This window comes from Miscanthus floridulus, chromosome 6 (genome assembly GCF_019320115.1).
Source record: "Miscanthus floridulus cultivar M001 chromosome 6, ASM1932011v1, whole genome shotgun sequence".
In the NCBI taxonomy this organism is placed as follows: Eukaryota; Viridiplantae; Streptophyta; class Magnoliopsida; order Poales; family Poaceae; genus Miscanthus; species Miscanthus floridulus.
The window spans coordinates 91,551,561-91,567,962 of NC_089585.1; the positions used below are offsets into that span (position 1 = coordinate 91,551,561).

General features: G+C 45.3%; 1 non-coding gene across 1 annotated transcript; it reads left to right on the plus strand.

The window, feature by feature from the left end:
- The first annotated feature begins 1,075 nt into the window (after positions 1 to 1,075).
- On the plus strand, positions 1,076 to 1,214 carry LOC136462084 (small nucleolar RNA Z247). The gene has a single exon (XR_010760605.1). It is a non-coding gene; the product is annotated as a small nucleolar RNA Z247 (small nucleolar RNA).
- The last annotated feature ends 15,188 nt before the right edge of the window (positions 1,215 to 16,402 follow it).

Sequence of the window (16,402 nt, forward strand, 5' to 3'; positions counted from 1 at the left end):
CGTTATCCAAATGTGAACCGTGCGTAGGCATGGAATTCCACAACAAATTAGAACATCCTGTTTCGTACCAGATATATATACTACTTCCTATCAGGGCCGGGAGTACATCGGTGCACTCAAGTGCACGGTTATTCTTTTCTCTGCAATTTAAGCATTTGTGTGGCCTACGTTGTGTTAGAGATATTCTTGGAGTTGTACATAGCTGGTTCGGTTAGGACTCCCATAGATAGGATAGTTTAAACATAGGACAGTTGTAATCTATTTACACGGGAGTCTTAACTTAAACCAACTATATCTGTAACATGTTCTATATAAACATGGAGCCTATGGTGAGCCAAGATAGGCAACCATAGTTACCACATATTCTTTCATGGTAATCAGAGCAGCCTCTTCCAAATTAGATCCACAAAACAAATCTCGTTCGTGACAAGGGAGCCACGATGCTGATCGTGACGCTCCTCCCTGCGACACAGAAGACCTTTGCGACAAGGGGGCCGCGACGCCTGCCGCCGTGACGCTCCTCCCCGCGACAGACCTCCCTGCGACAGAAGCTCTGCGCCGACGCGACGTGCGACAGAAGATCGACGATTCCATGGCGTCATCCTCCTCCTCTCCAGATCATCGATCTCCCTTCGGAACCCCGGTGGCAGAAAAGCTTACACGGGACAATTTTGTTCTATGGAAAGCTCAATTTCTCCCGGCGGTCCGAGGCGCCAAAGCACTCGGCATCCTCGACGGTTCAGTCCCTGAGCCGCGCCAAACAATGGAGACCACCGTTGATGACAAGAAACAAGAAATTCCCAACCCAGAGCATGACTCATGGGTAAGCAAAGATCAACAGCTCCTCTCCTATCTGGTGAACTCTGTTTCGAAGGAAGTTCTCGCCGGGATTGCGACTGCAACGACCTCTGCTGAAGCATGGAAGGCTCTAGGGGTTATGTTTGCAGCTCAGTCAAGAGCGCGGGTTACAAACCTGCGCATGCAACTCGCCACCGTCAAGAAGGGAAGTCTTACGACCGCGGCTTACTTCAACAAGATGCAAAACATTAAAGATGAACTCGCCGCAGCAGGCGTCACCATCAATGATGATGAGGTTATCGCTCATATTCTTAATGGTTTAGATTTTGATTATCACCCCTTTGTCTCTTCTATGATGGGCCGGTCAGGAGATCTTTCTCTCTCGGAGTTGTACTCACTTCTCATGGAATATGATCTTCGGCTCGAGATGTATCAAGGGGCTGGTCAGTTCCAATCCTCAGCAAATTTAGCATCAAGAGGCCGTGGAGGTCGTGGTCGTTCTGGAGGTCGTCGTGGCAATGGCAGATCAAATCAAGGGCGCATGAGACAAAATAGCAACAATCCCAATAATCAAAGGAGCAACGTACAGAATAACAAGAAGACACCATGTCAGATTTGTAAGAAGGACAATCATGAAGCTAAACAATGTTACTTCCGCTATGAAGATGATGATCAGTACCATGGACGACCCAATGAAGCTTATGGCATTGACACAAATTGGTATGCTGATAGTGGAGCCACAAATCATGTGACTGGCGAATTGGAGAAACTTTCAGTTCGAGATCGATATAATGGGCGTGATCAAGTGCACACCGCAAGTGGCACAGGTATGCAAATTAGTAATGTTGGTCATACAGTTGTTCATACCCCTACCAGTAATCTTTTTCTTAAAAATATCCTTCATGTCCCCTCAGCAACCAAAAGTCTTGCTTCCGTTCATAAGCTAGCTAAAGACAATAACGCCTACCTTGAATTTTATCCTGATTTTTTTGTTATCAAGGACAAGGACACGAAGAAGATCCTGTTTCACGGTAGATGCAAAGATGGTCTTTATCCTCTTGTCTCTGGTGCATCTTCTGGAGAAGGGAGGCCGAATCCAGAAGCTCTTGCTGCCCAGGCGCCGTCAACCTCTTTATGGCATAGCCGTCTTGGTCATCCTGCTATCCCTATAGTTCAAAAAATTCTTAGTTCAAATAGTCTACCGTATGGTAGTAGTAAAAGTGTTGAGTCCGTTTGTGATTCGTGTCAGAAGGCCAAGAGCCATCAGCTTCCGTATCCAGTGTCCAATAAAATTTCTAATGCTCCCCTAGAATTAATCTTTTCTGATGTGTGGGGTCCTGCTCCCACTTCTGTTGGCCGCCACAATTACTATGTGAGCTTTATTGATGACTATTCGAAATATACTTGGATCTATCTTCTCCGCAAAAAATCTGATGTCCTCCAAGTCTTTAAAGATTTTCAACAATTGGTAGAACGCAAATTCTCTCGAAAAATTATTTCCCTCCAGTCAGATTGGGGTGGTGAATATGAGAAATTAAATTCTTTCTTCCAGAAAATTGGCATTAGTCACCGTGTCTCTTGCCCTCATGCTCACCAACAAAATGGAGCTGCTGAACGCAAGCACCGTCACATTGTTGAAGTAGGGCTTGCTCTTCTTGCAAATGCATCTATGCCCCTGAAATTTTGGGATCAAGCTTTTCTTACTGCTACATATCTCATTAACTTGCTTCCTAGCAAAGTTATCAATTTTGAGGTTCCTGCAATTCGGCTCCTTAATGAACAACCTAACTATAGCAACCTGCGTGTGTTTGGGTGCGCATGTTGGCCAAATCTTCGGCCTTATAACTCTCGAAAGTTATCTTTTCGTTCCACACAGTGCGCCTTTCTAGGTTACAGTTCCATGCACAAAGGTTTTAAGTGCCTGGATATTTCCACGGGACGCATCTATATCTCCCGCGATGTGGTCTTCGATGAAAACATTTTTCCCTTTGCCACCCTTCATCCTAATGCTGGAGCCCTCCTTCGAAAAGAAATCGTGCTTCTTCCTTCCTCTCTTCGGAATCCGGGGGATGACAATTGTTATGATCCTAACATTACTAATGCATCTGATGATGATAGCATGCAGCAGACAGAACATGGTGATCATACTACAACTGCAGCTCCTGGTGCACAGGCGTTTCCTAGACCTTCGGTGCTCCCTAGTGCAGAGGATCCGGGCACCAGTTCCCGTGCAGGATCTGTCAGCGCACCAGATACAGAGGATGTCTCCCCAAGCACAGCTACCGAGGCTGGTGAGGCCACGGCTCAATTTTCTCCGGCTGAGGACTCGGCTCCGCCTGCATGCACGCCACCTGTACCATCGCCTGCCGCTGCTCCCACAAGCCTAACGTCTGGCGCTGCTGTTCCCACGGGCGAGACGCCTGGCGCGGCCGCTGCTTTCCCTGATTTGATTCCTGGCGCACCTACCGGCTCGACTTCTGGCGCCGCTAATGCTGCTGCTTCTTCGTCGCCGTTGACTTCACCAGTGGCTGCGACGCACCGCCATCAGACTCGACTGCAGAGCGGAATAGTGAAGCCTAAGCGCCTATATGATGGCATTATCAGGTATGGTTTCTTCAGTGCAACGGGGGAACCCAACACAATTCAAGATGCGTTGGGTGATCCGAAGTGGAAGCAAGCTATGGAAACTGAGTTTGATGCACTAAAGAAAAATAAAACATGGCGACTAGTGCCACCTAAGTCAAGGCAGAATATAATCGATTGTAAATGGGTATACAAAATTAAGAAGAAAGCTGATGGGAGCATTGACAGGTATAAAGCTCGATTAGTTGTCAAAGGGTTTAAGCAACGATATGGCATTGATTACGAAGATACCTTCAGCCCTGTGGTGAAGATAGCCACTGTGCGTTTGGTACTTTCTGTTGCAATTTCTAGGGGTTGGTGCTTAAAGCAACTAGATGTACATAATGCGTTTCTTCATGGCGTTCTGGAAGAGGAAGTTTATATGAAACAACCACCAGGATTTGAAAGTTCAGATGCTCCTAATTATGTGTGCAAACTAGATAAGGCTATTTATGGATTGAAACAGGCCCCTCGTGCGTGGTACTCCAGGTTAAGTACCAAGTTAATTTCCTTGGGTTTCGTCTTCTCAAAATCAGATACCTCCTTATTTATTTATAATAAAGGTGGTATAACAATCTATATGCTTATTTATGTGGATGACATCATTGTTACAAGCAATGCGCCTGAGGCAGTCACAGCCCTCCTAGCAGACCTTTGTGAAGACTTTGCTCTTAAGGATCTTGGTAAGCTTCATTATTTTCTCGGCATTGAAGTTAAAGAAGACAAGGAAGGAATAATTCTTTCTCAAGCAAAATATGCCCAAGATCTCTTAACACGGGTAGGTATGCTTGACTGTAAGCCATGCACGACTCCGTTATCCGCTACTGAGAAGCTGTCCAGTTATGAAGGTACACCGCTAAGTGCAGAAGATAGTACACGTTATAGAAGTGTTGTGGGCGGTCTACAGTATCTTACTATTACTCAGCCTGATCTGTCCTTTGCTGTTAACCGAGTGTGTCAATTTCTTCATAATCCGACAACAATACACTGGACTGCTGTAAAGAGGATACTACGGTATATCAAGTACACTATTAGTTTGGGGTTGCGCATTCAGAAAGCAGTTTATTTTTCACTGAGTGCCTTTTCAGATGCAGACTGGGCTGGTGATGTTGATGACAGGCGCTCCACAGGAGGATTTGCTATATTTTTTGGTGCTAACCTGATATCATGGAGCGCAAGGAAACAGCCCACTGTCTCTCGTTCTAGTACTGAAGCAGAATACAAGGCTATGGCAAATGCAACGGCAGAATTGATATGGCTCGAACAGTTGCTGGCCGAGCTTGGTATAAAATTAAGGCGTGCTCCAATTCTATGGTGTGACAACTTAGGTGCAACTTATTTGTCAGCAAATCCAGTGTTTCATGCAAGAGCTAAACATATAGAGATTGACTTTCATTTTGTCCGAGAAAGAGTTCTTAAGAGACAACTCCAAGTCCGGCTTATTTCTACCAAGGACCAGTTGGCTGATGGATTTACTAAGGCGTTGACAGTTGCTAAACTAAATGATTTTGTGCACAATCTAAATCTTGCAAGTGGCTGAAAGCTTTGATTGAGAGGGGGTGTTAGAGATATTCTTGGAGTTGTACATAGCTGGTTCGGTTAGGACTCCCATAGATAGGATAGTTTAAACATAGGACAGTTGTAATCTATTTACACGAGAGTCTTAACTTAAACCAACTATATCTGTAACATGTTCTATATAAACATGGAGCCTATGGTGAGCCAAGATAGGCGACCATAGTTACCACATATTCTTTCACGTTGTACGTGTGAAGCTTTGTTTTCGATGATGTTACGGTCTAATTGGAAAAGTGTGTAACACAACAAATAGAGCTGACAACGGGAAAAAACAATAACAGAAGAGAAAAGTAACAGACTTAAAATATGCTTGAAGTACTTTTGTGATATACTCTCACCGTTCCAATTTATAAGTTATTTCAACTTTTTTAGAGAGTTGAAACATCTCAAGTTTGACTAAAATTATAGAAACAATTACAAAGAATTAAAAATTATAAGTATAAATGGCCATATGAAACTCCACCGCCCAATAGACTAGCCCGAAGCATGTTTCTTGGCCCGGTCCGAGCACGGCATGCATGACCTGGTTTGTATAGAGTGTTGATAACCGTTTCGAAAATTCGTGGCAGTGTCCTAGACGATTTGTATATTGGAATGAAAAGAGAGCATGTGACATTACCTTAGCTTGTTAAGATCCGTGACGTGGGGCATGCGTGAGCTCTCCATCGTTGACAAGTAGCCGAACTGCGCGGCAAGTTAACTGTGTCAAATCATTTCCACAACAACTTAAAATGTGTATTATCACTACCGGAAACAGAGACTTTGCCGAGTGCAAAATTCTTTGCCGAGTGTCAAAAATCGGGCACTCGGCAAAGACCTTCTTTACCGAGTGCTGCACTCGGTAAAGAATTGCACTCGGCAAAAAAAGCACTCGGCAAAGGACTTCTTTGCCGAGTGTCAGACTCTCGGCAAAAGCGCGACACTCGGCATAGAATGACCCGCGTAACGGTGTTCCGCCACGCCCTTCTTTGCCGAGTGCCTGCTGTTAGGCACTCGGCAAAGATTTTATTTTATTTTTCAAAAAATTCTTTGCCGAGTGTCTCAGATCTAGCATTCGGCAAAGATTTATTTTTTTTTTAAATTTCTTTGCCGAGTGTCCCAGATCTGACACTCGTCAATTTTTTTTATTTGAAAAATACTTTACCGAGTGCCCCTGGCACGGCACTCGGCAAAGATTTTTTTAAATTTTTTTATTTTTTTAAAAAATACTTTGCCGAGTGCCCCTGGCACGGCACTCGGCAAAGATTTAATTTTTTTTAAAAATGTCTTTGCCGAGTGCCCTGTGAAGGCACTCGGCAAAGAGGAAAATTTAAAAAAAAATCAGAGCCCTCTTTGTCGAGTGCCTTATTTGTGGCACTTGGCAAAGACCCCTTTTGCCGAGTGCCATGCCCCGGCACTCGGTAAAATTTTTTTTGTTTTTGACCTCCAAATTTTTTGTGCAGCTCTTTTAAAGCACCAGGAACTCCTAGTTAGAGTTTGAGGATTTTTATGGCTTTTTGCTATATTTAGTTACATTATTTCATTTACTTGAATGTCTTGGTTTGTAAGCATCGTACGTGACAACGTGCACAAAATCTTCTGGAATTTTTTTCATAGCCTCCACATATGATATCACGACATCTCAACAAGTTTCATGATTTCCGGACTTCGTTTGCTTTTTATAGAACTTAAAAACACTTGGCACGCAAGTTCGTGGTCATGTTTCGTGAACAAGATGTCCAAAATTTCGAGTCCGTTCTTCGATACGGCCTCACACTACACTCAGTAATATGACTATCATTTTTTGAATCATTAAATTTCATTATTCGTACCACGTGCAGTTCAAAATTATATTTTTCAAAAAAAATCAAGTAAATGAAATAAAGTAACTAAATATAGCAAAAAGCCATAAAAATCTCCAAATTCTAACTAGAAGTTCCTGGTGCTTTAAAAGGGATGCACAAAAAATTTGGAGGCCAAAAACAAAAAAAATTGCCGAGTGTCGGGTTATGGCACTCGGCAAAGGGGTCTTTGCCGAGTGCCACGAATAAGGCACTCGGCAAAGAGGTTCTGATTTTTTTTTAAAAAATTCCTCTTGGCCGAGTGTCCTCACAGGGCACTCGGCAAAGACATTTAAAAAAAATAAATATTTGCCGAGTGCCGTGCCAGGGGCACTCGACAAAGTTTTTTTTTAAAAATAACAAAAAAAATCTTTGCCGAGTGCCGTGCTAGGGGCACTCGGCAAAGTATTTTTCAAAAAAAAATTCTTTGTCGAGTGCCGTGCCAGGGGCACTCGGCAAAGTATTTTTCAAAAAAAAAATTCTTTGTCGAGTGCCGTGCCAGGGGCACTCGGCAAAGTATTTTTCAAAAAAAAAATTCTTTGTCGAGTGCCGTGCCAGGGGCACTCGGCAAAATATTTTTCAAAAAAAAAATTTGCCGAGTGCCATATCTAGGACACTCGGCAAAGAATTTTTTTAAAAAAAAATTAAATCTTTGCTGAGTACCAGATATGGGACACTCGGCCAAGAAATTTAAAAATAAAAAATAAAATCTTTGCCGAGTGCCTCCCTGATCCGACACTCGGCAAAGTGCGTTTTTAGGACTTAACCAAAATCGGTCGGCCGGGCAGTCAAACCGACGGCCAGCCAGCCCCCGCACCCACGCCCGCGCCGCCCCAGCCCCCGCGCTGCGCGCCGCGCCCACGCCGCCAGCGCCCGCGCCGTGTCCACGGTCGCGCCCTGCCCCCGGCCCCGTTCCTGACTCCGACAACCCCGACGCCGCCCAACCCCGACACCGCCCGACCCTACCCCTGGCACCCGTCAGGTATGCCTTCTCTCTTTTTGTTGTCGTGGTAGTGATAGTTGTAGTAGTATTAGTTGTACTAGTAGAGCTAATGGTAGTAGTAGTATTAGAAGTAGTGGTAGTAGTAGTACAACTAGTGGTAGTAGTAGTAGAATTAGTGGTAGTAGTAGTAGAAGTAGTGGTAGTAGTAGTAGCAATAGTGGAAGTAGTAGTAGAAGTAGTGGTACTACTTGAATATATTCTTCTGCATTGATTGATATCCAAATTGCATGGCTTCTTTTGAGACATATGTGCTTGTCGGCCATCGTGCCGCTGTTTTTTGCAGGTTTTGGAAACCTCACCGTGCAGGGGAGGTTCTACCGAATTTTTTTAAATGATAGTATTTTGTTCCATTTTTGTAGAGAAGAGCCCGTCAGAGCCGAGATGGAGTTCCCGTCACCATGCTGTTCTGCCTGCACCGCGCCGCCTCGCCACTGCACCGACCCGCCACGGCCCCGCTAGCCTGACTCCACCGCCACCCTAGGTATAACCCCTCTTTCCGTATCATGGTCATAGATCGCGTAACCTAGTTAGGCATCTCCCATTTGAAAGAGATACAGTTGGAGGTATGCAGATCTTTGCATATCTTTGACCGTATCTGTTTCGGATTGTCCACGTTTTTTGGACAGCCCGCGGATGCGTAGATGGGTTAGTTTCCATGCTCTACTCCGGTTCGAGACAGAGTTTCGGCATCACCTCCCTGTGGTTCTCCGGATACGCACTCTTCTTTGGTAGGACGTGTATCTGGAGAACAACGGAGAGGTGCTGCCAAAATTCTGTCTCGGATAGGAGTAGGGCATGGAAACTAACCTCATCTACGCATCCGCGGGTGGGATTAGGACCTATCCTCACCTATTAGATAGTAGGAACACCATGTAGATACAATTGATAGTTACATTACTCGCTGATACATATGTTAGAGGATGGATGACCGTCAGTGGATGTACACAGGCTGGAGAAGTCAGAGTGATTACACCACGGAATGGATGAACAAGACCGATGCTTTCTTGAATAGTGCATTTGGCAAGGCTTCTAAAGGACATTGCCTAGTTTTGTGTCCCTGCAGCAAATGTGGAAACAGGAGGAGGGTAAATAAGATGGAAATGGGTAAACATCTTGTGAAGAATGGATTTACGTCGGACTACACCCGATGGGTCCACCATGGTGAAGCCCATCGTATGAGAGAGGAGGTGGTGAGACCACGGGTGGAGGCTTTTGATGTTGATGCTGGGGTACTAGACATGTTAGATGACTTTCACCAAGGACAGTTCGATGAGGGACGTGAGAAGGAGAAGATGGAGACGGCCGCACAGGCGTTCTATGACATGATGGACTCGACACAGAAACCCCTTCACGATCGGTCAATGGTGTCTCAACTGGATGCCATTGGACGCTTAATGGGGTTGAAGTTCGAGTTAAACTTGAGTCGACCTGGCTTCGATAAGATGTTGGCCGTGATTGGCACCCTGCTTCCAGAGGGCCACATTCTACCAAAGAGCATATACGAGTCACAGAAACTCCTTCGAGCACTTAAGATGTCGTATGAGCATATACATGCTTGTCCGAAGGGGTGCGTCCTGTTTAGGAAAGAACATGAGCATGCAAAGTTTTGTCCAAAGTGTAAATCCTCTAGGTACCAGGAGGTAGACTCTGATGATGGCCAGAAGAGGCAACTTATGATCCTCGTGAAAATCCTACGGTACCTTCCGTTCCTACTAAGGATCCAACGGCTATACATGATCGAGGAATCCACGAAATAGATGACATGGCACAAAAATGGCAAGTGGTACAATCCTGACAAGATGGTACATTCATCCGATGGTGAAGCTTGGATCTGCTTTAATGACAAACATTGTGACAAAGCAGATGAGGCTCGTAATGTACGTGTCGCACTTGCAACAGATGGCTTCAATCCTTATGGAATGATGGCTGCCTCATACACATGTTGGCCCGTCTTCGTTATCCCCCTTAATCTCCCCCCCCCCGGTGTCTCCTTTCAACGACATAACGTATTCTTGTCGTTGATAATTCCTGGACACCCAGGGAGTAATATGGGTGTGTTCATGGAGCCCGTGTTTGATGAATTGGTCTGTGCTTGGGATGAAGGGGTATGGACATACGATCGAGCTACAAAGACAACCTTCAAAATGCGCATTTGGTACCACTACTCCCTGCATGACTTCCTAACGTATGGGATATTCTACGCCTGGTGTGTTCATGGGAAGTTCCCATGCCCAATATGCAAGGAAGATGTGAGGTTCATTTGGTTGCAGAAGGGTGGCAAGTATTCGTCGTTCGACAGACATCGTCAATTCCTACCTCTTGACCATCCATTCAGACAAGACATCAAGAACTTTATGAAAGGTGTCAAAGTGACAAACCCTGCACCGCAGATGATGACTGGTGCCGAGGTTCATGCTTAGATAGATGCTCTCGTGCCTAATGAAGGTGGTTTTGTGGGATATGGTGAGCAACATATGTGGACTCATATCTCGAGCATGACGAGGCTCCCCTATTTCGATGACCTTCTTCTGCCACATAACATTGATGTAATGTACACTGAAAAGAATGTCGCCGAGGCACTTTGGGCAACACTCATGGACACTAAAAAGTCTAAGGACAACCCTAAGACTAGAGTGGACCTAGCAACATTGTGCGATAGACCAAATCAAGAGATGCAGCCTCCTAGTCATGTTAAGACCTGGAGAAGGCCTAAGGCCGATTTTGTCTTGAAAAAGGACCAAAGGAGGGAAGTACTTGAATGGATCAAGACGCTAATGTTCCCTGATGGATATGCAGCGAATCTAAAGAGGGGAGTGAACTTAGGCACTCTACGAGTAAACGGGATGAAGAGTCATGACTACCACATATGGATTGAGCAGCTTCTTCCGGCGATGGTTCGAGGCTATGTCCCAGAGCATGTCTGGCAAGTGCTGGCAGAGTTGAGCTACTTATTCCACTAGCTTTGTGCCAAGGAGCTATCTCAGACCGTCATTGATGACTTGGAAAAAACGGCACCCGTGTTGCTTTGTAAGTTGAAGAAGATCTTTCCACCCAGCTTCTTGCCAATGCAACATTTGATTGTGCACCTCCCGTATGAGGCATGGATAGGGGGGCCCATGCAGAACCATTGGTGCTATCTAATCGAGAGATGTCTGAAGACTCTTCGCAAAAAAATGTAGAAATAAAGCCAAAATTGAGGCTTCCATTACAGAGGCATACATTCTAGAGGAGGTGTCGAACTTCACAGAGAAATACTACACTAAGAAACTTTCTAGCATTTATAATCCACCCCCTCATTACAATGCTGGCGAAAATGAATCGAACCTCAGTCTTTTCCAAGGGCAACTCAGAAGCGCAAGTGCATCGACCACTAAGCAATTGAAAAATGAAGAGTGGCATAGTATCATGCTATATGTGTTGACCAACCTTGTCGAGGTGCAACCGTTCATTGGGTAAGTTCTGAACGAACTTGTTTCATTTCACCGTATGTCCTTGTTTCTTTGTCCAACCCCCTTGTTTCTCGTTGGTATATGGAATTTCTTCGTCAATCTTGGCATGGATCAATGCAACCTACCCCGCAAGAAAATGATATCCTTCTTTCATGGGGTGCGGGACCAGGGAGCCCTGATTTCATTTGTTGGTTCAAACAGAAAGCCCAAACTAATGCGTCTATAAGTGACGAGCTGAGATAGGTTGCAAACGGCTGTGCCGTTAGGGTCAAGTCATTTACCGGTTATGACATGAATGGATATCGTTTTCACACAGCAAGCTACGAGCAGAGTCGGTCCAATCAAAAAAACACAAACAGCGGAGTTGTTACATCCGGCACTGATAGACTTGACTATTATGGAAGAATTGAAGAAATCTATGAACTATCATTCTATGGTTCCAAACCTCTTACTCCTGTCATATTCAAATGCCACTAGTTTTATCCTAGAGTAACCAGATGGACCCCTAAGCTTGGGCTAGTCAAGATTCGATAGGATTTTATCTATCCAAGAAAAGATGTCTACATTGTGGCTCAATAGGCCATCCAGGTTTATTATACGTCATACGCGTGCAAAAACGCCGAGCATCTTAAGGGTTGGTCTATTGTGCATAAGGTATCGCCACATGGTAAACTACCTATCCCAAACGATGAAGATTACAACTTCAACCCAAACACATATGATGAAGAGTTCTATCAAAAGATGGACTACAAGGAAGGTTTGACATAGACTTAACCAAAGAGATAGGAATGGAAGTAGACAATGAAAGGGATGATGACGAGGACACTGGAGATGAGGTGCGAAATCTGAGGGACATACAAATGCTTGAGCGATTACGTTTAGGCAATAACAATGAAGACAACATTCCTCCTTCGGATAGTGTTGATGAGTTGGACAATGTTGATAGTGATGACGAGACCTATGATCCAGCTAATCTCAATCATGAAGATTATTTCTAATACATGTAATACTATGTTTTTGTAATTATGTTTTGTTCATTTTTGCATATATTTCTAATACATGTATTACTATGTTTTTTGTAATTATGTTTTGTTCATTTTTGCACCTATTTCTAATTACGTCTTGTTTTTCTTTTTTGTTGCAGGTGATTGAACAAAGATGGCGGGCGACCGTCATAGGTCCGTGAACTCGATATACCAAAGACAACGCCGGCTATAGGAGGAGGCAGAGGGGGTGGCGGAGGGATCGGACAGGAGGAGGAGGAGGACTGCCAGACGTAGGAGGGGGGCGTCTCCTCCCATGCTGCGTGAGGAGGAGCCGGAGGAGGTGGCGCCCATGGACGAGTTGGACGATGAGCTGGTTCGGCAGACGGACGAGGAGGGGGCCGCACGAGGACAACGAAGTGGAGGCGGTAGGCACGGGTTCCGCTTCCTCCGACTCCTCTTCGAGTGTCTACTTACGAGGTCCCACGAGCCTTCCACATGTTCTGCTTCCTCACCAACGCCCAGTGATTCACCCCGAAGGGCAAAAGTAAGTAACTTTATATGTTATCATCACTACCTCATATGATATGATGAAAAAAACTAATAATTTTTCTTAATCACTTGTGCAAGCACTGGGTGGTTATGTCGGGTGGTAATGCACGGCTAGTCAACGGCATCCTAGGTCTTCTATGCAGGCAATACTTCCCCGCCATTGTCACGTATGCATCGAAGACGGAGCCGACCTACTTGTTTGACCACTACGCCGTCGCCACTGATGCGGAGTACCCCAACAAGGCGGCACGGGTGAAGGTAGAGCTTTGGGTAAGTCTCCCTCGCACAACATTGCAGACTTTTCTTGAAATAATGAATGGATACATCACTTTTGTATGCAGACTTATTACAGATGCGAGGAGAGATTTGAGGCCAGGGCGGAGCAGGTGACTACCAAAGCCTGTAAAAAACTCGTCTCCAACATGCATCACGAGGTGCGCATCTAGGCCATCGTAACCTACTACGGGTCGAAGCTTGGAGAGAGGAAAACCAAGAAAGACGCAAGAGAGATGCAGCTGACCTAGGAGCAGTACCTTGAGGTAAATGAAGAACATCAATATTGATTCATTTTGAGATTAAGTTGGTTTAATTTGATCTTCTTATATGTCCAATACTTGATGACGTGTAGATGATTCCCTAGTGGTGCCAAGCGTATCCCAAGTGCTGGGCGATGATGGTGGACAGGTGGTTCATGGAGGAGTACCTCAAGATGCACAGGGATGCCCGGGACCGTCGTTTGCAGATGCAAGGTCCAGCACACCATCAAGGCAGCCGCAACCTCGCTGGATATAAACAAGCATGGGTACGCGAATTTATTTATCTATTGTGACGCTCAGTTCTGCCTATTTCTAATCATCATGCTGTCTTTCTCCCAGTCGACATCACATAGTGGCCAGGCTTGCTCGAACTTCTAGGCATGGTGTATGGCCCACAAGGGCAAGTTGACATCCGACGTCTCCTTCAACCTAGAGGACCCGCCCGAGGCATACACGAACCCGAGCGTCCACTCCCGCATCAGTGAGTACACTGAGGTGGCGAGGTTGCTCCATGGGTCAGACCACGATCTAAGCACACAGGACTTCGATGGAGAGGCCATCATGAGGGCGGGGCAAGGCAAGAAGCATGGGCGGTTCTGACTTGGCGACAGCGTCATCGACACGGCCTCTACTCCCTCTCTCTCCTAGATTCGAGCACGGAGCACGAGCGAGAGCCCGGCCATTCGCACACGGCCGACCACTGCACAACACCGGGTCGACGCACTCGAGGTTATTCCTATTTTACTCATCATACATTGATCTTTACACACCTTAATTAGCTTTGCATTACTAAAACATTGGAGTGAAATATTACAGGCCCAACTGGAACAAGAAATGAGGCAACGTTAGGAGCTAGAGGCCGGGCAGCAGAGGATGGTGGCCTAGCTGGAGGATAAGCGGGCCGAGCGGCAGGCCTAGGCGCAGAGGCTGACGGACATTACGAAGTTCCTACAATGACTTGGGCAACGTGTGGGCTTTTCTCTACCATCTGGGCTGTTGGTTCCACCTCCGCCTCCGCGTCCTGCAGCTACAGCTACTCCTGTGAGTATGAAAGTTTTTTACTTTCGCTTGTGCTTTGCTTGTATGGCCTCTACCTTCCTAGATTAGCTATCCAAATAATCTTGTCTCAAATGCAATCTTTTCTCCTTTGTGTAGTCTCCATCTGATGGTGGTTCGAATAATCCACCTCATGCACCTCCGAATGATGGAGTTGGGCCTTCACCACAGTCACCTTGGCCGAGATGAGTGCACGTTGTATTTTTTTCATTTGTTGTTCACTTTGTGATATACTTGTGATGCACTTGTGGACTTTGATGGATTTGTGTATTTATTTGGATGGACTTGAGCACTTATTATTATATATGTGATATATATTGTGATGGATGTGATATGTGCGGATGGATGTATGGATGGATGAGATATATATGTGATGAATGAGATATATATGTGATGGATGAGATATATATGTGATATATGTTTGTATGAATTTATTTGTCATGATGAATGTAAAAAAAATAAAAATTGCAGTTTTGGGTCACTTTGCCGAGTGTTGCACTTGGCAAAGGACCCCTTTGCCGAGTGCAATGGTCACAGCACTCGGCAAAGCTGGAAAAATTGGTGTCCAGAAAACCGTTTTTCCAGCTTTACCGAGTGCTGTGACCATGGCACTCGGCAAAGAATTTTTTTTAAAAAAAATTCAAACTTTGCCGAGTGCCGGACTTAGGGCACTCGGCAAAGAATTTTTTTTTAAAAAAAATTCAAACTTTGCCGAGTGCCGGACAAAGGGCACTCGGCAAAGAAATTTAAAAAAATTCAAACTTTGCCGAGTGCCGGACTGAGGGCACTCGGCAAAGGAATTTTAAAAAAATTAAACTTTGCTGAGTGCCGGGCAGTGGGCACTCGGCAAAGAAATTTAAAAAAAAATCAAACTTTGCCGAGTGCCGGACAGGGGGCACTCGGCAAAGAATTTTTTTAAAAAAATAAAAAAACTTTGCCGAGTGCCTGAAGGTTGGCACCTGGCAAAGAAATTTTGTAAAAAAAATAAAAACTCTTTGCCGAGTGCCTGTAGGGTTGGCACTCGGCAAAGAATTTTTTTAAAAAAAAATTAAAAAATCTTTGCCGAGTGCCTGTCGGGTTGGCACTCGGCAAAGTGACTGTCAACAGGACCGGCGCCGTGACGGTTGCTTTTCTTTGCCGAGTGCCCGATAAAATACACTCGACAAAGAGGGCTTTGCCGATCAATTTTTTACCGTGTGTTCTTTGTCGAGTGTCGCACTCGGCAAAGGCTTTGTCGAGTGCAATCTGGCCTTTGCCGAGCACTCGGCAAAGAACCCGAATCAAGTAGTGTATGTCCATCTCTACTATAAGGGACCAATCAAAACTATACTAGATCTCAAAAAAAGTCCCCCGCTGAGAGACTACAACCATTGTGCACCAATGAAAATGTACCTAGAATTACCGTATCATTAAAATCTATGGCTCTAATCCTTTCTCCCAGGCTTCAACTTATCTGATGGCCAACATTATTTGGATCTCCCCCGCCCAGGCTTCAACGCACGCCTCACACATCCCGCATGCTACGGTAAAATGGAAACCAATGAACGTCAATCAAGGTAAATATGGAAGTCAATCAAGGCAAATAGGAAGACAGTAAAATAGAAACCAATGGAAGTCAATCAAGGCAAATATGGAAGTCAATCAAGGCAAATAGGAAGGAGGGATCCGTGACTCCGATCAAGGCAATTTCTAGAATTGTCATTATAATGAAAAAACCCACGGCGAGCCCGGCCCCATCTGACGCGCCCCTTCTAAAACTCCCCGTGTCGTTCTGGTATTGCGACAAACCTACCAACATACCCACTCGCATGTTTCCGTCAAGAACACGTAGGACCTGGTTTGGTGACCCCACACGTCAGTAGGAGCAGTGGAGCGTCTGCAGCGTGGCTAAACCTAGAAAGGTCTACCCCTTTTTTCTCATAAAATACCAACGATGGCACCCTAGACAAGGAAGCAAAACGGGTCACTTACAGTCCGGCCCCACAGAGTGGAGATCGATGAAGAG